Here is an 8,191-nt window from a genome sequence, read left to right on the forward strand (position 1 = left end):
TTGTTTCTGTGTTCCTGTCCCTTTGTTCCCAGGGAACGCGCCCCCCCCCTGGGGGCGCAGAAGAGAAGGACAAAGGAAAGGGGAGGGGAAGAGGAAGGGGTAGGAAAGGGAAGGAACCAAGTTTCTTTTGTACCAAGCCTAGTTACAATTAATATTGCATTATTGAGCAAGACTGTATGTATAGGAAGAAGGGTTGAAGGGAAGGCTAACAAACTGGACATGACATTCTGGATGACTCACATTGATTTGTACTTAGAAGTTTTCATGTTTCCTCTCTGCCCCCAGACACTGAAGTACTTTGTGAACCTGTGGAGAAGGATTCACTGTGCACAAAGTGATATCTTTTTTCAGACAAGGTGTGCTGGTGGAATGAGGCCTTGCAGGTGTCCTACAGGGGCTGTGGTTAGGAGATGTAATATGTGGTGTATAAATAAATACGAATGATACCGTGGAAGTAACCATTACCTATGAATACCACATCAATGGTTGTAATTTGCTGCTGCAGCTGTGATGATGGAGGGCTACAAAAGAGGCAGGGTTTGTAGGGATAGGTAGTATCTTTTATTAGTCCTGAATCCGTTACATAGATGTGATAAAAATATTTGTACATCCAAAAGCTCTCCTGATGTCACTTGGCCAACCAAACATCTGCATCTCCCTGCATGCTTCTCTTCCTGCTGCAATGGCAGCTGTGAGAACACCATCTCTCCACAGCCCACCAGTAACTGTGTGGAGATTGGATGAAGAAAACCTTTAGCATTTCCAAAAATACAGAAAGGGAGGGAAATTGTATGGAGGTTAACTCACAGATGGAGAGCTCTGTGGCTGGGCTGGGCTCAGCCCATGCTCTGCCAGCTGCACGCAGGACGATGCTCATCTGCAAGGCTTCCACACTCAGGGTGATCCCTGCAAACAGCAACACACACAGCATGAGGCTGATGTGAGTTCATCATTCTGCTGATCGATACAGAGCAGGATTTCACAGAGCTGGGGCAGATCAGCATCTCCCCTGTTCTGGACTATTTAAATGGCCATTCAGCTGTAATCTTTAGTCTGTCTGTCTGTGTCTTCCCATGTAGTTTAAGGACACTGACAGCACCAATGCTGCTAAAATGCATTTGATTTGAGATTGTTCATGTTTTCTCTGTCTCTTGTCTAGAAGATGAAAGCTGCACACTGGACCCCCCCACCACCCAGAGAAAGGCAAGTTTTTGTGAAGATGAGCAGCCTAGAACTGACTACACCTCATGCAGCACTAGGTAGGAACCTTATTATTAGCAGCTTGTAGCATGTGTTTTGTATTCTTTGCAAATTTTGGTATTTTTAACCACAAAGTGCTGAAACCAAACAGCAGCTTCCAGGCAAGGAGTTTCACTATTTAAAAACAAAATGAGCAGCAACAAAAAACTTGCTGGATGACGGCATAGTTTGGCTTTTGAGAGCTGACTGCAGTCGGACTGCAGCTGTGTCTGCACAGAACACACCTGAGGCCCCTGGTGCCAGCCCTGCAGAGGTGCTGTGTGTGCTGCCCTGCAGCTGCCACTGTCACCAGGAGCTGGGGTATGGATATTGAGGCCAAGGTGTGGGCTTGGAACAGCCAGCCATGTTTCTCTGCATCTGAAATAGGGCTGAGCAGGGATTATCCGAGTTTAGAGAAGGCTCTGGGGAAACCTCATTCCAATACTTGAAGGGTGCGTACAAATAGGAAGGGAACGGCTGTTTGTGAGGGTGGATGGTGATGGGACCAGGGGAATGGTTTTAAAGTGAGACAGGGGAGGTTTAGGTTGGATATGAGGAGGAAGTTTTTGAGCCAGAGGGTGGTGAGGCACTGGCACAGGTTGCCCAAGGAGGCTGTGGATGCCCCATCCCTGCAGGCATTCAAGGCCAGGCTGGATGTGGCTCTGGGCAGCCTGGGCTGCTGGTTGGCGACCTGCACACAGCAGGGGTTGGAGCTGGATGAGCACTGTGCTCCTTTGCAACCCAGGCCATTCTAGGATTGTGGAAAGGCTGTAGCAAGCACTTCTGCTCAGCTGGGGAGGGAGAGGCCAGCTCGTGCTGGGGTGTAAAGCTGCCTTGAAGACACAGATGGGAGACAGATGGAACTGAAAACTTTCTACTCAGACCTGCAAGAGGGATCTGAATGTATGCATATCCTACATACATGCCCCATATACACACCCTACGTACGTGTCCCACAAATACATCCTGTGTACATCTCCCCCCCACACACCTCATATACATATCCCATGTGCACTTCCCATATCCGTATCCTATAAGCACATCCCACAGACAGCCGTTCAGGGCTGCAGGCAGAGATAACCACCCCGTGGCTGGAAGGAAACCAGATATATCACTTCTTTTTTTTTTTTTCCCTACTTCAAAGGAGACCTCCAGAGGGTGCAAAGGGGCTAAAACCAATCAAAGCATTTCTGGGTTCTGAATTTCTATGCTAGAGCTTCAAAACTTCAGTTTTCAGAACTGGAAGTGTTGTTTCTATCCTTCCAGAGGGATCATTTTCCATGGTTTTGCCGTTCATATGCTATCTTACAAAGGAGCAGTCACACAGTGAGATGCCATAATATGGGATTGTTGCTGAAACACTCTTATTTTTGCCATTTCACCACTTTCAGGGCTCAGGTGGAGCACCAGGCTCTCCTCCCACACAGTTGCAGCAGAACAAGGTTGCACCCTGATGCTAGCTCCACACTGTGTGCCTTTCTCTTCAAGAGCTCTCCTGGTGCTCATTCTGTGTGTTTTTATATCCCCACCCATGGTTATAAAAAACGCATTTTTGGGGCTTCAAACAGCAACTATGGACATTACTTTTCATCTCCTAAGACTCTAAGAAATACACATACTTTGATTTAAAAATGCCTACGTGTCACAATTTATGCCCCCCTGAGCCCAGCTCTTTATGAATGCTTCGCACTGGAATATTGCTCTTATTTATTAAATCCCTGATAAAGCTATGCTTAATGCTCCCATAATAGAACATGCATCTTTAAATCTGCTGAGTATGTGGTTTGTCACTGATGCAAAGTGCATTGATTAATTAAATAAGACTTAGAGGCTCATAAAGCAATTGCTCCAAAATGAAATGTTATTTACATCTAAGTATATTATCAGTTATGGAAACTTAATTTTTCCCTTATGCAATCTGTCTTGAAATTCCACCGATATTGTAGCAATCTCAGATGACTTAATGAATTAAAACTAATTCTCAGTATTGAACACACTTGCAAAAAACCTCAGCTATGTTTGTCGCAATCAATAACGTTGATATTTGGTGTAATGGCAAGTTGCAGTTTTTAGTGGGGGTGGGGAGAACGAGGGAAAGAAAAGCAGGAGTGAATTCCTGCCCAGTTTGTTGAAGTGAATATTTCTCTATCAGAGCTACAGGATATAAATGTGAATCCTTCTATCACAATGAGTTTTTGGTAATGCAAAGGTTGTGTTTTCATTGGTAGTGCTTTCTAGTTGTTCCAAACTCTGCTCTGTTCTCTTATTATCTATCAGCTAATTTCTGGCACTTAATCAGCCAGCAGCAGCCAATTCAATCCCTTATCAGGGCTTTTATTACAGCTCATCAAATGGCTGAGAGTCTGCTCCATCAGCCCAATGGGATCCCACTGCCACAGCCCCATTAACTCAGCTGTGTCAAAGGGGGAAACAAAAGAGGGTAGAAAAAGACAAAACTTCATTCATCCAATTCCTGTTATTTGCTCGTTTTCATGCAAATGAAAAAATGAGTGATGCATCAGATATCTTTCTCTCCCCTTCACCAAGGTCTCTGTCCTCAGGTTTCCTTTTTATGTAATTAATGCATTAACAGATAAAGGGATGATGGTTTGCATTAAACTCAGGGTTTCTAAAGCCAGATGGAATTGATGGGCAGTGTCATTTAGAAAGGCATTACCCGAGATCTGGTCTCTGGCATCTTCCTCAGTCCTCTGATACCACAGCTCCTGACAGCAGCTCCTTCTGCTGGGTCTCTTACCCACTTGTACTCACAGCTCAGCACAGCAGCAGTCCTGTTCCCAAAGCCCTGCACCATCAGTAGGAAGCATTCCTGCTGCTGCTTTAGTATTAAGGTCCAACCACACTCCAACCGTACACAACATTTATACATAGCATTTCACCATCCCTGCAGGTGTTCAACAACTCTTTAAACGTGGTACTGAGGGATATGGTTTGGTGGGGAAATATTGGTGGTAGATGGCTGGCTGGCCTGGATGATCTCGGAGGTCTTTTCCAGCTTTGGTGATGCTATGATTCAGTGATTTATTCATGAAGTTGTTTGGTCTGAGTTGATTGACACGGTTCTTCTTCTGACCTGTCCCAGCAGGTCCTGCAGGCCTTCTGCTTTACCACTTTCTATGTGGGGACCAGAAGATGTCTTCTGACCTTTGCTTTTCCATATTCCTTGATGCCACCCTTTGGGCTCTCTTCCTGCTTTGGGAGCATTCCCCACCAGTATCTCAGCACTGTGTGCTGTGGCTGGGAGAAGCCTTGCAGCCTTTTCTCCAACACGCTCAGCCCTTCTTTGCTGGTCCTTGTAAGACACCCAGGACTGCCTCTCCATGGGAGGGAGCAGTGAGGTTTCAGTGCACTTCTACATCTTGGAAGAGTCATCCTGTCTTCATTAGTAGAAGAAAAATAAGAACTATTTTCTTTGGGGAGATGGTAAAGGCTGAGACTTCATCAGCCACCCTGTTTTAGTGTGTTAATGTTTTTAAAGAGATTTGGAAAACATGTTTAATCTCTCTGAATGATGTGGTACAAGCACCTGGGGATTAAAGTGCTTTGTTTTGTGTACACTGGTGGGCCTTTAGAAGGGCTTTGCTGACCCCGAAGGGCACACGGCTGCTCCCCATGGGTTCTGTCCCACTGAGCCCCACTGCCCCCTGCTGTGCACTTCCCCGGCTCAGCCCCATGTATCTCTTCTCTCCTTTGTGGATCGTTGTGCTGCGAATGCGAGCGGAGTAAATCTGTCATCGGGACTTTTATTATGCAATTCTGACGTGCAAGAATAGTATCTAGGCTGTTTAGAGTCATTGATTGCTATTGAGCTAATGAGCCAAGTGCTAATCAATTCTCTAGGAACTGCCATGAAAAACTATTACACCTCCCACAGTGCCAGCATTGACTGCTTATTGGCAGAGTGGCTGTGTTATCTGCCTCCAATTCCACCATACAGATTATAATAATCTAGCAAAATAATTTACCGTCAGCGCTCTGTAAGGCATGCCTGAGAATGATGAGGAAGGCTGCATGGAGCCTTTTCACTGCCACTGCTTGAGCTGCAGCCTCTGCTGCCCTGATGCAGAGCACAGGGCACGAATCAGAGTTCTTTATCCCACTGATTTTCTGGCATGGGAAGTGCAGAATCTACTTCATGGCTTCAGAACAGCGTTGGGTGCTGTCTCACAGGGGAGTGGGTGCTTCAAAAGGGCTCAAGTGTGAAATGGCACCAGGCTGCCCATAGAGCAGAGCTGCGCTGACTCAAACACGTCACGGTAGAAGGTGGGAAAACAGAGGGGGTTTGGCAGCATAAGGGAGGATCCAAACTATCACAGCACAGGGAGTGAGCAGAGGGCAGAGGTCAAAAGATGGAAGGAAGTTGGGTGTGCAGACAGAAGGCTACCCACGTCCAGAGATGTGCTGGTGTGTGAGGTGGAAGTGAATTGCCTGGGTGCAAATGGGGGGGAATAGATAGATACCTTGATTAGCCTCAGCTGTGAACCAGCAATCTGAGCCTTGAATGAGATGTGTAACACAAACTAGGCAGCAGCATGATAGATAGATAGATAGGTAGATAGGTAGATAGATAGATAGATGGATAGATAGATAGATAGATAGATAGATTGATAAACATAGAACTCTGAATTCCTGAAAGAACAAATCTGAGCTGACTCTGGGAGGTGCTCCCAAGGCTAGCAGTGCTGTTGGAGAGCACAGTGCTGGCCTAACCTGGATGGAGAGACTGAACATTGCAAGGCTGAGGAGCAGGTTTCCTTTTGGATGGATCCCCTTGGCTGTATTCAAGGTATATCAGGGGTGCATCAACTCATGGACATGAACAACGGCTGCTGCCATTGAGTTCAGCCTCCAACAAACCCTGGGAAAAATATTTATGGAAATAGAATTTTTACCATCTCCTTTGTAGATATATATTTTATATTTTTATAATAAATAACAACATATTTCCCTTGTCTCCGCTGGGAAAGAATTACAGCATTGCTTTCTTGCCCTTCTAACTGTTACAGCAAATGAATGTGCATTTCTTTACCTGTTTCTGTGGCACGCCAGCTGTCTGTGCAGCCTGCCAAAGCTAAGGGAGCTGTTAAGGCTGTGTGAGATGCCGGGGTAACTGAAGTTGTGTTCTTTGAATAGCGGGGCTCATTGCTGAGCTCTTTCTTAGTGGAAACTGTTTCAGGCCGCAGTGAAACAAGGAGTAACAATGCAGATGCTGATGAAGAACAGTGTTACATTTGTTTCTACTTTTTTCCTCCTCCAATGTACTCTGGAACATCTCGAAAGTCTCGGGAAGGAACTTTGTGTGTGCTTTAAAAGTTCATTCCTCGTGGAAACAGTAACTTATGATTATATATAATGTGTATCACAGAACCATAGAATCAAGGGATTGTTTGAATCCGAAGGGGCCCTTCAAGGCCCTCTGGTCCCACTGCCTGCAGTGCACAGGGACACCCACAGCTCCATCCGTGCTCACAGCCCATCCCCTGACCTCGGCTGTGTGCAGGGATGGGGCAGCATCACTGGGCAGTCTGTGCACTTATTGTAAAAAAAAAAAACAAAAACACCCTATTTTCTTGTATCCAGCCTAAGTCTATATAACATCACATTTATAAATGAAGTGGTAAATATAAATAAGACCCATGATAATCAATTAAAAAAAAAAAAACAAACACACTCACAAGGAATAACAAATGGTCATGTAAAGAGCACAGGAGGGTGCAGTGCTGAGACTTTAAGCCAGTGCTGCAGATTTTGTCCCAGATGTTGCAGGCCTCTGACAGGAGGTGGACCCAGCAGGCCTGGTCCATCACCCATGCCTGTCCCTTTCCTGCAGAATCATCCAGGTGTATCCAGGTGCTCTGGTGAAGGGCACAACACAGACCTGCCACAGCATCCTGCCTGGAGAATCATTGCTGCAGACACAGGACTGAATGAGTTGACTACGATCCTAATGGAGCAGCATGATAGAAGAAGGGCCCAGGCTGGCACAGGATTACAAGTGGGCTTTGGCTGAGTCAGGCAGAGCAGGGCACAGGCTGGGCACAAACAAGTCCTGCCAGCTGCAGGGCATGGGACAGCACTCAGCCCTGCTCCCTGTGGGGCAGCCCAAGTGGAGGGAGTGCTTGGTCACGAGTCCTGCCTCCTGCAGCTCTAGAAGAGGAACCCATGTAGCTACCAGGACACTGGGCACTGACCTTCCAGGAGATCTTACTTTTCACAAGAAGTTTTCCAATTGGAAGAAAAAAAAAAAAAAAACAAACAGATGCAACTGGTGAATAGTTCCTTCTTAGATCCAGATGCTGTCCTCAGAGAAGCTCTTAGCTCAAGCTATCGCATGCTGCAGTGTCTCAGCACCAGGCACTGTGCTGGTTTGGGTGAATTCCACCCTCTGGCACAGGAGGACAAGAAGTGATGGCCTCAAAGTGCACCAATGGAGTCTCAGGTTGGATATTAGGAAAGATTTTTTTTTCTCAGAGAGGGTGGTGCTGCAGTGGCACAGCTGCCCAGCACTGCTGGGGTCACCGTCCCTGGAGGTGTCCCAGAGCCATGGGGATGTGGCACTGAGGGACGTGGGCAGTGGGATGGTGGGGTGGGCTGGGGTTGGGCTTGGTTATCGTAGAAGTCTTTTCCAACATCAGTGGTTTCACAATTCCATGACTCCAAAGGCTTCAGGTGTCTGAAGATCCAGAAGAAGGCACACAGTGTAGGAGATAGGAAGGTTGCTGTCTGTGAGTAGCAAGCCTGGTGTTTGTAGCACATGCTATCAGAGGCTGAAAAGAGCAAACTGTAACCACCTCCGTGATGGCTTCAGGCTCTGGTGTGGGCTGTGGAGGTGCCCCAGACACCAGCAGGCAGTGGAACCACATGTGTCCTGTTGGCAGTGTCAGAAGGTTCACATTCCATATATTACATGGAGTTGTGGGGTTTTTTTGTT

The sequence above is a fragment of the Centrocercus urophasianus genome, unplaced genomic scaffold, assembly GCF_019232065.1.
Source record: "Centrocercus urophasianus isolate 14NV4802_14NV808 unplaced genomic scaffold, USGS_Curo_1.0 seq_14, whole genome shotgun sequence".
NCBI lineage: Eukaryota > Metazoa > Chordata > Aves > Galliformes > Phasianidae > Centrocercus > Centrocercus urophasianus.